The sequence below is a fragment of the Carettochelys insculpta genome, chromosome 6 (assembly GCF_033958435.1).
Source record: "Carettochelys insculpta isolate YL-2023 chromosome 6, ASM3395843v1, whole genome shotgun sequence".
Lineage (NCBI taxonomy): Eukaryota > Metazoa > Chordata > Testudines > Carettochelyidae > Carettochelys > Carettochelys insculpta.
The window spans coordinates 110,637,506-110,651,213 of record NC_134142.1 but is presented as its reverse complement, the minus strand read 5'-3'; positions in this window follow the sequence as shown (position 1 = coordinate 110,651,213).

The following is a 13,708-nucleotide window of genomic DNA, read 5'->3' as shown; positions in this document are numbered from 1 at the left end:
AATACCACAGAACTCATTGTTTTTGCAGATAGAGCCTAACACGACTACCTCTCTAGCAATGATCCTTTTCTTCAAGTGAGACCATAAATTTAACCAATTTAGTCTCAGTTCAAATATATAGCTTGTAATCTGGGCTACCTATTATTTTTACATTTAATAACAATCTCAACCTAATCATTGGACATTGTAAGGAAAGAAAGCTAGTTTGTCAGCAATTCCTCATCCATTTAAAGAAATTACTTCTCAGCCTGGCTCATAGTTACCCCGTACTATGGAGGATGGGCCCCAGTTGCAGCCAGCAGTATATTTGCATCAGTGCAAGGGCTTAGAGTTGTCTGGCAGAACTGTTGTCTACATCAGCTTGAAACCACTGCTTTTTGTGGCTTATAGCACTGGGCTTTGGCAATACTAGTTAACTGACCCTCTGTTGACCTGCAGGTTTCAGTTTACTTCGACCTACAGAAACCTGGGGCTAAGTCTTTTCCAGGCAACAGTGGGCTACAGAATGGAATCACAAGGCAATGTAAGAGCTTCACCAGGCTGGCGGTCCAGTGACAAACCAGCCGTACCATTGCAAAGCAGAATCTGTCATTCAGCTGATCTGCGGAAGGCTGGTCAGTAACCTTTGTATTCAACACAGGGGCGCGCCACTCAGACCAATGGCAGTAATGAGCTTGCTAGCATGAGCAGGCTAGTCTCATTTTACAGAACTAGCTAGCCCAGCTTAAGGGTCAATTATCAGTTTGGCAGCTTTGCCTGAGAAAGTTGGGGATCAGAGGAGTCCTTGATTTTCCCTGTAAATAGATTTTACCTGAGAATATTTTTACTTGTTAAATGAGTTGGGGAAGGGGATAAGACCCCAAAAACCTCAGGATTCCCATGTCCAAGTGTTCATATACGATTCCCCCGGCTTGCTGTTGCAGAGCAAATAAAATCCTTCCCCTCACTCCATTCACCAGGGTATCGCTCTTATACAAGCTTAGCAGTGGGAAAGCATCTGTCTCGCTCCCAAAACAGAGCAATAAGTGCAAGCATGTACATAACTGAGACTGTCTTTAGGTCTCCCTGGCAATTTGTGACCTGGAGTGAACCTCAGTAGCCAAGTTATTGGCCTCAGAGCTTTGTCATTTTCAATGCTGAAAGTGGCTTTCGTCCTCCAGCTTGTCCCTTTTCTCTACTGGGTCAGCCAAGACAGTCATGGGAATGCAGCATGGTGCCTTGGTCCTCATCACATACTGAAGGCCTCAGGAATTTGAAAACTCCATGAAAATGTCTCTAAAATCTCACCTCATACTTCCCAGGCCTGGGCAGAAGCAGCTTCTGCCAATACAGTTTCATTGATCTAGTCGCAGCACTTGCACTGATTGCCAGTCAATAGTTTTCAGTAGCATTCAGGGCTCCAACCAAGATAAGATCCCAGTGCTAGGAGCTGTACGTGGTTATAAAGAAATAGCCCCTGCCCCAGGAAGCCTGCAGACTCAACTGACATGACAAAGTGGTGGAGTGGGAAGTGAGGTGAAGGACTTGCCCAAGGTCACACAGCAAGTCAGTGGCAGAATAGGTTCCAGAGCTCCCATATCCTAGACCATAGCCCCCTGCCTATCCAGTCCAGGCTGTTCAAATGCAGTCTACACATTCTGAGCCTCAGGGTCCAGCCCTGAGTAAAGCCTCTAAGTGCCACCACCCTAGCATCTCTCAGAACATCCTTCGGTGGGAGTGATGGAGCTGAAGACACTGAGCGGTGATGGCATGGTTTGATCAGAGGCTATATGGCTATGCGGCTGGGGGTGCATGGGTTTATATACTCCCCAGAAAACAGGAATTGTGCTGAGTTCAGGATGTTGAGGGTTAAGGCTGCTGTGGCTCCTCCATGGACTCACTGAGCTTTGCTGTGGTACTACTGCACTTATGCCACCTCTGACTGGTTCCAGGGTGGTCAGTGCCCCGCCCTGGAGGACCCAAACTCCACGGGCTGAAGGACCAGGTTCACAGACTGGGTCAGCTGACTCCAGCCATGCTCAGCCAGTGTGTACTAGCTGAGAGATTTTGACCCAGGGCCTGAAGCTGGCTTGACAGCCTTCACAGCCACAGCATCAGCATCAGGCCCCGAGCTTTCCATGGAGGAGGAAGGCAGAGAGCCAGCAGGGATGGGGGCCAAGCCAAGCATTGCATAATACCAGCGGGTGCATTTGTGCACATGCCTGGCATAGCCCTTGCCCTATTTGGCCTTGGAGACCGCAGTCTCCAAACCCTACCCCAGCATGGAGGGGGTTAATACACGCTGTCTAGCAGGTGCATGATGTCATCAAGATGTACATGTGTGTGCGCAGTATGAACATGCAAAGTCAGTGTCTCTGGAAGGGCCTGCAGTGGTCACAACATAAGAACAACTCCATGCCCAGAGCTGCCAGTTACACACACCTTTCACTCAGCCAACGAGCTGTGCCTGGTCTCTGGCTCAGGGCACGTGCTTTCCCTCACGGGGGTGCCAGAACAACAGGAGGAAGTGGGTGCGGGTTCTTCAGGGAAATGCATTATCTGTGATGTTAAATGCTGGAGGTGGGGGCTACCCTCTGAGTCTGGGCCAGGCAAGTAAAATTCTGTGTCAAGTTATTCCCTGACTGCCTGAAGGCTGGCAGCCCTGGGAGGTGAGCACAGAAACCCAGAGCAGGTTCTGATCCTTGTGCACCCGTGGAATGGGCTGAAGGGGCCCTCTAGCTGTTTGACAGCAAACAGCGTCTCTTGATGCTTTTCCCACACTGCAATTCCGACTGCAACCTCCCTGCAGTGGGGTATGGAGATATGCTTATCTCATAGAACTTTAAAAGACCTTCAGAGGTGATTGAGTCAGCCTCCTGCACTCGCAGCAGGATCTATCACTAGCCCTGAGGGATTTTTTTTTAAATGTATTCGCCCCGATCCTTGACTAGCACCCTCAAGAATTTGAGCTCACTGAGCTATCCCTACTCCCCATAGCCAGCCCACAGTGCCACCTGGAGCTATTTAAAGTTCCCAGGGCTCCAGCTGGTGCCACAATAGCAGGAGCAATAGCTAGGCCCCTTTGAATTGCTGGTCCTGTGGCAACTGTCCCCTTTGTTCACCCTCCTAGCTCTGTTGACAGACCTGACTCCAGTTAGCTAACTCAAGACTAAGCTGTTATTTCCTAGTGAAGACACAGCCAATGAAGGATTCCAAGGGTTGGCTGCTTGTGTTTCCTAGCCTTCATTTGGCGAGCATTTGGCGAAAGTTTTGAAACATTTTGAACAATGAAAGGAAAAAAATAAAACCCCCAGAGACCCACTCCTGAGACTCATTCCTTTGTTGCACTCTGCAGTATAAAAGAAAAAAAAGGGACATTTAAAAACATTTTGTGCAAATGAACAGTCGAGTAGATGGAAAGAAATGTAAGGCTGTCTTTTGCTGTAGTGGAAAAAAAAGAAGGTTCCAATCTGCTCTAATAACTGGGTAGAAATTTTTATCCATACAAAACAAATAATAAGGCCTGCTCATGTTATTTATTAGGATAGCACCTAGAGGCCTAAGCAGACATCGCACCCCTGTGAGCTAGACACTATGTAAACATGTAGCCAGAGACAGTCCCTGCCCCTAAAGAAGTTACCATCCAAGCTGATGAAGAGGGGAAAAAGCCCAGAACGATGACATGACTTGCCCATTCACATAGTAGGTTAACGACAGGATTAGGAATAACACCCAGGACTCTTGGTCAGTGTTTTCTCTAATTTTTTCTCTAAATTTTGCTCTGTGCACCAGGGCCTGTGTGGAAGTGCACCAGCAGCGGAAACGCATGCTGCCGGCTGCAGGTGCTTTGCTAATCAGCTGGACATCATGAATCACTTCTGAGAGGCTGCCCAAGTGCTCAGTTTACAGGGAACATAGCTTGGTTTGGGGCCTTGTCTATGAGGCCACGCTGCCTTTTAAGCACAAGGGCTTGACTATATAGGCTTTCAAACTCAGCCTCCCTGTAATGGCCACACAGTGCCACTTGCTGACTCTCCAGATGCAATGGGACTCTCCTGCAGCTGGCCTGCTGAAACAGACATTGACTCTTGGAAAGATAGCAAATCTAGGCTCCCGCAGACCAGGGAAGTAGGGGTGCGAAGTAGGTTTGAGAGGCAAGATGGCTTCATTGTGAACACCCTGTTAGAGGCAGCGCAGGCCTCTCCTCTAAATTGAAAGAAACCAGCTTGAGCACCTCCTCAGGGTGGGGGGTAGTTATCTCCACCACACGCTCAGACCTATAAACAGCCCTGGAGCGGCAACCTCCCATCTGTGCTTCTCTCCACAGCAGGGAGTGCTGCCAGTTCAAGGGGCATGGCCTTAACGTGGGGTCCCTTCAAACAGGGACCTGGGCTTAATGCAAAATATGAATTCTACCCTGAGGGGTCTTTGCATTAACACACGCCGCTTCTCACTCAGGCCTGCTTATGGGAATTCTGGGCCCAAGGGCTGTACAGTTAATGAGCCCCGTGTTCCACTCCCTTGAACAGAACCACCACTCCTCACTCAGAGGTCATTCCTGCTCTGTCACAACCCCATCCCCCACTTGCCTGGAGGTGCCACTTCAACCCTCCTTCCCCTCTATGCCACTACCATCACAGCTCTGCCCCCCAGCAGTCCTGTGCCCAGCTCCTTCACCTCTCTGTCACCCCAGAAAGCCCCTACCTGTATCTTGCCCTCAGCGTTCCTGTGCCAAGCTCAGCTCCTTCCTTCTCTGTCACTCCTGAAAGCCCCTGCCCATCTCTCCCCTCTCCCACCCCCAGCAGTCCTGTGCCCAGCTCAGCTCCTTCCCTCTCTGTCTTCCAGAAAGCCCCTGCAGAACAGTCAGATGAAGAAAGCCACTTTCTTGGGACAGTGTGATGAGCTCACTCCCACCCTGCAGTGTGAGGACACGTGAAAGAAAGCCACTCAGCCAGCAGAGAGGCAAATGGCAATTACATTGTGGAAGTCGGCTATTCCAGACAGCTACCAACTGGTTGCCGATCAGTTTGGAATAGAAAAGTTGACCACTGGACCTGTGTTTAGGGAACTGTGCAGGGTTATTAATTGTATCCTGCTCTGAAAGACCATGACTTGGAGCAACGTACATGAAGTGGTGGCTGGCTTTGCACAGATGGGCTTCCCTAACTGTGGGCAGAGGGCCAGGCAAGAGGCAATAAATGGCATGCATATAACAGTTCTGGCTCTAGAATACCTTGCCTCTGAGTACATAAACTGGAAGGGGCATTTCTCCATGATTCACTAGGGGCTTGGGGATTACCATGGGTGTTTTCCAGCCATTAATACAGGCTGCTTCCGAAAGGTGCATGATGCACGCATCTTTTGGAACACCAGCCTGTTCAGGAAGCTGCAAGTGGGGACTTTCATCATGGATGAGAAGATCACTGTCAGGCAAGTTGAACTGCCCATTGTGATCCTGGGAGACCCTGTCTAACACTGGAAGCCTTGACAACCATAAGGAGTGGTTCAGGAACAGGCTGAAAGGGTGTAGAATGACAGTGTGGTGCGCTTTTGGCCATTTGAAAGCCCAGTGGTAATACTTGTATGGGAAACCGGACCTGAATGATGACAACACCCCTATGGTAAAAGCCACATGCTGTGCCCTCCGTAATATTCGTGAAAGAAATGGTGAAAGCTTCACTCAGGGCTGACTGCTGACACTCAGAATGTGGAGGCTGCATTTGAACAGCCTGAGATCTGGACTGTTGGAAGAGCACAGCTCCGGGACGTAAGAGAAGCCCAGAAGCAGCATTTGGATGCTGAAATCCAGTAGCATTTGCTGCCATGCATGGCAGTGCAGTGCCTGCAATGCTAGTGGAAGACTCTGATTGGTCCATACACTGCACTTAGTATGATAGTGCCCGTTGCTTTGCTGAGGTGTGCTTGTTTGTTTCATGTACTGGTGTAGAGAATGCTTACAAACCCAACAATGTCGTGGATTAAAAACAACAAACATAGAACAAGCATAGAATCATAGGGCTGGAAGGGACCTCAGGAGGTCATCTAGTCCAGCTCCCTGCTTCAAGCAGGATCAACCCCCACTAAGTCATCTCAGCCAGGACCTTATCCAGCTGGGACTTAAAAACCTCGAGGGATGGAGAATCCACCACCTCTCTAGGCAATGCATTCCAATGCTTCACCACCCTCCTGGTGAAGTAGATTTTCCTAATATCTAACCTACACCTCTCTCTCCAACTTCAGACCATTAGTCCTTGTTCCACCATCTGACACCACCGAGAACAGTTTCTCACCAACCTCTGTAGAGCCCCCCTTCAGGAAGTTGAAGGCTGCTATTAAATCACTCCTAAGTCTTCTCTTCTGCAATCTAAACAAGCCCAAGGCCCTCAGCCTCTCCTCATAGGTCTTGTGCTCCAGCCCCTTAATCATTTTTGTTGCCCTCCACTGAACCTACTCCAGCAAAGCATGCAGTGTGACACAGCTGCGCTCTGTGGGGAGTAGGAGCAGGGAAATGAGGTGATCACCTGGAACATTTACAGATGTGTTTTTGTCCAGGTGTGCATACAGCCAAGCTGCCTAAAGTGCTGTGCAATGGGTGCTGTGATTCAGCAGGGCTAAACTGCACAGGGACAGGGTGCATTGGGTGCCTGGGGGAGTCTGCAGGGCCGGACAACGAAGGGGCAGGTGTGGAATGCAGCAGGTGCTTCCTGGGAACAGGATGTGACTAATAGCAATGGATGAGAAGTGCCACCCTCTATTCCAAGTCCCTTGCCTCCCTGCCTTTGCTCTACCCTTGTCCCTGCCACAATCCCTCCTGCCCTTGTTCCACCCCTGCCCCAGTCTGCTGGTTCCAGTGAGTGTGGTGTGGTCCTGTCCTTCCCCCAAAGCAGCACAAGCTGCTCTAGCTCAAACTGCTCTTGGGCTGCACTGCTCTGGGAGGGGGGCAGAAGTGTACAGGGGGAAGGGAAGACACTGGGGTGCATGTGACTCCTTGTGTGCCCCTCATGTATCACCCTGACAGTGGCCAAAGTGTGTTGGTGGTGAGAGGTGCATGGAAAACAGTTTTGGGACACGGCAGGGGAGGCGGCAGTCTTGGAGACAGTCCGTCCACAGCGTTAGCAGTGCCTGGCTCATGTCAGCTGGGTGCACCATAATCATAGAAGAGTAGGACTGGAAGGGACCTCGAGAGGCCATCGAGTCCAGCCCCCCCGTCCTCATGGCAGGACCAAGCACTTTCTAGACCATCCCTGAAAGCCATCTATCTAACCTCCTCTTAAATATCTCCAGTGATGGAGATTCTACCACCTCCCTTGGCAATTTGTTCCAGTGTTTGATCACCCTGACAGTTAGGAACTTTTTCCTAATGTCCAACCTGAACCTCCCCTGCTGCAATTTCAGTCCATTGCCTCTTGTTCTATCCTCAGAGGCAAGAAAGAACAAGTTCCCTCCCTCTGCCTTATGACACCCTTTCAGATACCTGAAAACTGCTATCATGTCCCCTCTCAATCTTCTCTTTTCCAAACTAAGCAAGCCCAATTCTTTCAGCCTTTCTTCATAGGTCATGTTCTCTAGACCTTTGATCATTCTCGTTGCTCTCCCCTGGACCCTCTCCAATTTCGCCACATCCTTCCTGAACTGCGGTGCCCAGAACTGGACACAATACTCCAGCCGAGGCCTAACCAGCGCAGAGTAGAGCAGGAGAATGACTTCTCGTGTTTTGTTCACAACACACCTGTTAATGCATCCTAGAACCACGTTTGCTTTTTTTGCAACAGCATCACACTGTTGACTCATATTTAGCTTGTGGTCCACTATAACCCCTAGTTCCCTTTCTGCTGTACTCATTCCTAGGCAGTCCTTTCCCATTCTGTATGTGTGACACTGATTGTTCCTTCCTAAGTGGAGCACTTTGCATTTGTCCTTATTAAGCTTCATCCTGTTTACCTCAGCCCATTTCTCCAGTTTATCCAGATCCTTTTGAATTATGACCCTATCCTCCAAAGAAGTTGCAACCCCTCCCAGCTTGGTATCATCTGCAAACTTAATAAGTGTACTTTCTGACAATATCTAAATGATTAATGAAGATATTGAACAGAACCAGTCCTAAAACAGACCCCTGCGGAACCCCACTAGTTATATGTTAATGTTTATAATGTTTAAGAACTGCTCCATGGCTTTGTTCCAGCACTCATGGTTCTTTCATTTCCTTCTCTCATTGTCCCTCTATGCCTTTGAGCCTTTCTTTGCAACAGCAACCTGTAGCATAGCCTCATGCATCACGTCATTTTTACTTCTCTGTGGACCCTCCTCCCTGGGACAGCTTTGTGGGACAACTATTGGAGGCCTGTCACAGCACAGTAGCACACTACAGGGTCCACACTGGCACCCCAGGGCTGTATCCAGAGCGCAGCAAACGCTACGTGTCTTGTCAAGATGGTTTACCCAGACTGCAGTGACCACAGAACTAGTGTGCATTAAGTGCTTTGCCAGTGCAGCCACCTCACGAGTTACAGTGCTGGGAGATGTTTTACTGCTCTGTAACTTGCCAGTGTAGAATTGGCCTTTGATTGGACCAATTTCTGCGGGTGAGAGAGGCAAGCTCTTCCGCAGGTCTGAGAGAGGGGCATCCCTCAGGCACTCCCCTCTGGGCACAGGTCGTTAATTGAAATGAAGCTTCAACACAAAGCAGTTCCTTTGCTCACCACATGCTACCGCTCCTAGAGGATTTTCTCCTGTTCTTTCCCCATACAGAAAGGAAAGCATCACCTTTCCTTCAGTCTGCCAGCTTCAGAGCAGGCCCATCTGCTTTCTGTATCTCCTCCTCAACTGAGCCACTGGCTAAATGGCTGACTTTTGTAATCATTCCATCACCTCCCAGCTGGGTCTAATCAGCGCTGGCTGTCCCCAGGCTCCCCTTGCCCAGCCCTTAAAGGGCCAAACACCCTGTTACACCAGAGTTCTAATTAATGCTAACAAAAGCATTCGAAGGGATTTTAACTAAACCTCATTATCTAGGCTAATGTTAATTCAGAACTCTTAGCGATCAGGAATCGCAGGTTTCAAGGTCAAATGGACCAGAGTGATTATCTCACCTGAGCTCCAGGATTAGATGTAAACCAGGGGGAAGGTTATTCCAGACCTGCTTAGAGTGTGATTCTTATGCCTTCCTCGGAAGCATCTGTCTCTGAGAGGACATGGCTGGATCATGGACTGCAAGTCTGATCAAGGCTGGCAGATTCTAGGGGCTGGCATTGCTTCAAAAAATAACTTCTTTGTGCATAGAGAAATGACATGAAGCCAGTTCAATGTTCCCTGTAGTTCATTACATCCATTGGCTTTCATATGAGACCATCCATCACAGGAGGACATGATCCTAATTCATTTGGTGCACTTGTTAAATGTACAGAAAAGCTTGTCTGGGTTAGTTCCAATGCTGAGTCAGCTATCATTTTATCAGATGTGTTTTGTTCATTCCCTAAACAGGGCATACTTGTCACCAGTGCTTAAAGCCCAGACCTAAAGATGAGAACAGCTGTGGAGGTAGCACTACACCTGCAAGAGTTCAGACTGCAGTGCAATATGGTTTCTGAACGGTAAGGCTCCTGTAGTACATTCTGTGGTGCTTCAAATCCCAAATCATGACAGCACGCATCGGCCGCATCTACACATGCACGCTGCTTTGAAGTAGCGGCGCCAACTTTGAAATAGCGCCCGTCACGGCTACACGTGTTGGGCGCTATTTCGAAGTTGAAATCGACGTTAGGCGGCGAGACGTCGAAGTTGCTAACCCCATGAGGGGATGGGAATAGCGCCCTACTTTGAAGTTGAACGTAGAAGGAGGGCACGTGTAGACGATCTGCGTCCCGCAACATCGAAATAGCGGGGTCCACCATGGCGGCCATCAGCTCAGGGGTTGAGAGACACTCTCTCTCCAGCCCCTGCGGGGCTGTATGGTCACCGTGTGCAGCAGCCCTTAGCCCAGGGCTTCTGGCTGCTGTTGCTGCAGCTGGGGATCCCTGCTGCATGCACAGGGTCTGCAACCAGTTGTCGGCTCTGTGGATCTTGTGTTGTTTAGTGCAACTGTGTCTGGGAGGGGCCCTTTAAGGGAGCAGCTTGCTTCTGAGTCCGCCCTGTGACCCTGTCTGCAGCTGTTCCTGGCACCCTTATTTCGATGTGTGCTACTTTGGCGTGTAGACGTTCCCTCGCAGCGCCTATTTGGATGTGGTGCTGCCCAATGTCGAAGTTGAATGTCAACGTTGCCAGCCCTGGAGGACGTGTAGACGTTATTCATTGAAATAGACTATTTCGATGTCGCTACATCGAAATAAGCTATTTCAATGTAGCGTGCACGTGTAGACGTAGCCATCTGCTTATAGTGTTCTTCCCAAATGCCCCTCCTTCCATTTAATCCCACCATTCCCTACACTCCAGATCAACTCCATGTCTCCTCACTGTTATTGATGCAACTAGATTACATCAGAAATGCAGGCCTTTGAGGATAGAGTCATTTATATTAAAGGAAAGGATTCATGCAGGACACAGCCATCAGTGTCCTCATGAGGTTTATGCTCCTCATTTTGGATCTTTGTCACACACTGTGCCCTCTCTTTGGACCTTGGTGGGGACAGTGGGAGTATGATGTGTGTGGGGGGTATAGTTCTGCTCTGAATAGGTAAAGAACGTTGGGTCGGAACCTTGGGTTCAGCTGAGCTGAACTTGGTCCAGGAGCCCAGGAGGAAAGCAAAAGGGAGAGTTCCTCCACCTCTCTGTTCTCCTGATCCTGGGGACAGATGAGGAGGCCAGTTCATAATCAGGTTTAACACAGCTTTAGGACTGCTTTAATTTATACTGACAGGCAACAGCCCACTAGATTGCAGCCCAGGAAAGCTGGAGTGCAAATTACTCTTGGCACCATCTCAGCTGATCTGTGTCCTGCCCTCCCTCCTCCAAGGTTGCCAGAAACAGGTGACTACTTTAGCAAGGTAAAAAGGATAAAGGCTATAAACCCTCAGGCTTTGCTTTGAGAAGTGAGCCAACTAGGAAATGACAGAGGTTAAAGGAACCAACATTATTTCTGGGCAGATTTATCCATGACTGTTCACTACAGGAATTTTTACACCTTCCTCTGAGGCCCCTTGTGCTGCCAGCTGTCAAGGGACCAGAGCTGTGTGAAAAAGGGCTTGTCTTCATGTGAAATGTGGTAATGGCACAGCTGTACTGGTGAGGAACTTCAGGATAGGCCCTACCTGTGCCAACAGGAGGAGTACTCCCATTGGGGTAGGAACCTCCTCCCCAATGGGAGGTAGCTAGCATTGGCGACACCAGTGGTGAATGACCTGCAGCCCACACGCTGCATACAAACCACAGGGGCTTCAGCTATGGCTCACAGACCGCCCCCACCAGCTCCAGCGTCCCACCTCCTCTCACACACTGGGGCACTGGAGCTCCACACTTTCCTGGTCCTCTCCCTCCCTCCCAGAGCTAGAATGCTGCAAGTCAGCTGTTCGCAGCATTCCAACTCTGTGACAGAAGGGGAGGAGTGGTGCTGGAGCACGAATCTGATGATTCATGGCTCCAAAAAATGCTGGGAGGAGCAGGTGAGTGACAGGTTCCAGTGCCCCAGTGCACGAGAGGTGTGTGGGGAAAGAAGGTGGGGTGGGGGTCTGCAAGACCACTGGTGGAATCCCATTAGGACATGGGCTGCCACTATGGCCCACTGAAGTGAAAGAGGGCCACTCATGCTGCCCATCCCTGGTCTACACCCGCAGCTAGGGCTGCTTAACTATGCTCAGCAGTGTGGATTTTTCATACCCCTGCACAAAGTAGTTAAACATCTTAATTTTCTAGTGCAAGCCAGGCCTAACTCATTTTTCAGTTTTGCTGGCTGTTTTGAACATTGTTTTATAAAAACATTTTGGGTTGACTGGAAAGAAGGTAATTCTTGGATAAAAATCAAGTAAGTTAAAAACAAAACAAAAAACTTACTGAGTTAAAGGAAACATCTTTCTTTGACCCAAACCAAAATGTCTTCTTCTGGTTTAGAGCTTTTAAAAAAGGAGTTAAAGTAAAGAAAGAAAATTGAAATAAAGTCTATTTCTAATAAAAAAATCAGATTGTTGAGAAATGGTGGAAGAGAAACGTGCTGTCTATTTCAGATATTTTTGTCCCTGTGGTCTGATGGAGTATTAGCCATTTCTTCTTTCAAGCAGGAAGGTAGGTGGCTCAGGTTACTAATGGACTTCTAGGTTACCTATTCAAATGCTGGCCCTGCTGGAGTTGGTACATACTGGCAAGGTCTTAGAGAGAAGTCGGAAGAACGGTTCTGCAACTTGACTTTATTCTCCAGTTTGATCAACTTTGAGAGTTATTCAGTTGCTGCAGACCAGAGCCCCGCTACACTGAATTGTCTGGGAGGAAGATGCGTGAAAGGGGCTCTGATGGGATTGTTCATGCAAACGCTATTGGTTAATCTTCCTGGATCCTACCAGAAAGCATTTGATAGCAATAGCACAAGGCCTTGCTATGAGCACAACAGAGCACTCTTGCTGAGGCAGGCTAATGGAGGTGAAATCTAATTAAGTTTTCAGAGATGTACCCATTTCACAATCTATTGGTTTGGCCATTTATGTCTCAATAGCACGGTGTCAGCATCCTGCTGATGTGATTGAACAATTAGCAAGGAAAGAGTATTAAGGAAATAAGCACCTAGCATGCATGCATGAATTCATGTGGTACCTGGATTTCCTGCTCCTGGTGGAGATGAGTCTGATCCAGAGGCTCAGGGACCCTTTAGTTCCCCCTGTGAATCACCTTCTTGTCTCCAGCTGGGATGGCTGCACTGGTAGAATGTCTAGTAGCTAGAGTGTTAAGGCCAGCTTTGTTAAAATCATCAGCAATTGCCAAGACTGTGCCAGTGCTGTGGACACATCCAGGAGAACCAGAGCAGCTGCTAGTAAAGGAATGCCCCAGTTCCTGCATCATCCCATCATCATTGCTCTTTTTCCATGTAGGTCCCTTCCACTGGCCACCATGTGAAGCCAGGATGAAAAGACCTACCCTTGACTGCACTGAGTGCAAGCCCTGCAGGCTCCCTCTTCCCAGCAATACATGCTCCAGCATGAAGTTTGAAGAGCTGTCAGGTACATGGAGGCAGCCTAGAGCTCCTGTCCTGAGCCCCTCACAAGCACCCTGGAGAAACCTACACCACTTCCATTTTGGCTAGGGGAGACCAGAAGCAAGAAGGAGAGACATTGGAACACGGACATTTCTGTGTTGGGTCTGCCCTAAAGTGTATCTAATCCAATATCCTGGCTCTGACTGTGGGCAGTATATTTCAGAGGAAAGTGTAAGAGCCCTGCCCCCCAACTTTGGGTTTCAGTTTAGGGATCTAACAGTTCTCAGCAACCCAAGAGAACCCATTTCCCTCCAAGGAATGCACTGTCCACTCAACCTATCAGAGCATGAGCGCAGACAAACTCACCTGCCATCTCTACTGCTAGCAGAGGCAGCAAGACATAGGCCTGCCTCTGCTGCTGCTGCTGCTGCTGCTGCTGCTGCTGCACGGAACATGTCCTCATTGGGATTCAGATGGTGATAAACATCACACGCTCAGTCAAGGGATTTAGCCACCCCAGAGTTCATCTGGCCCCTGTCACTTCCACCCCTCTTCCCCATACAATTCCCATTCCTAATATATAAGCCTTGTCCCAGCTGGTTCTAATTGGCACCACCT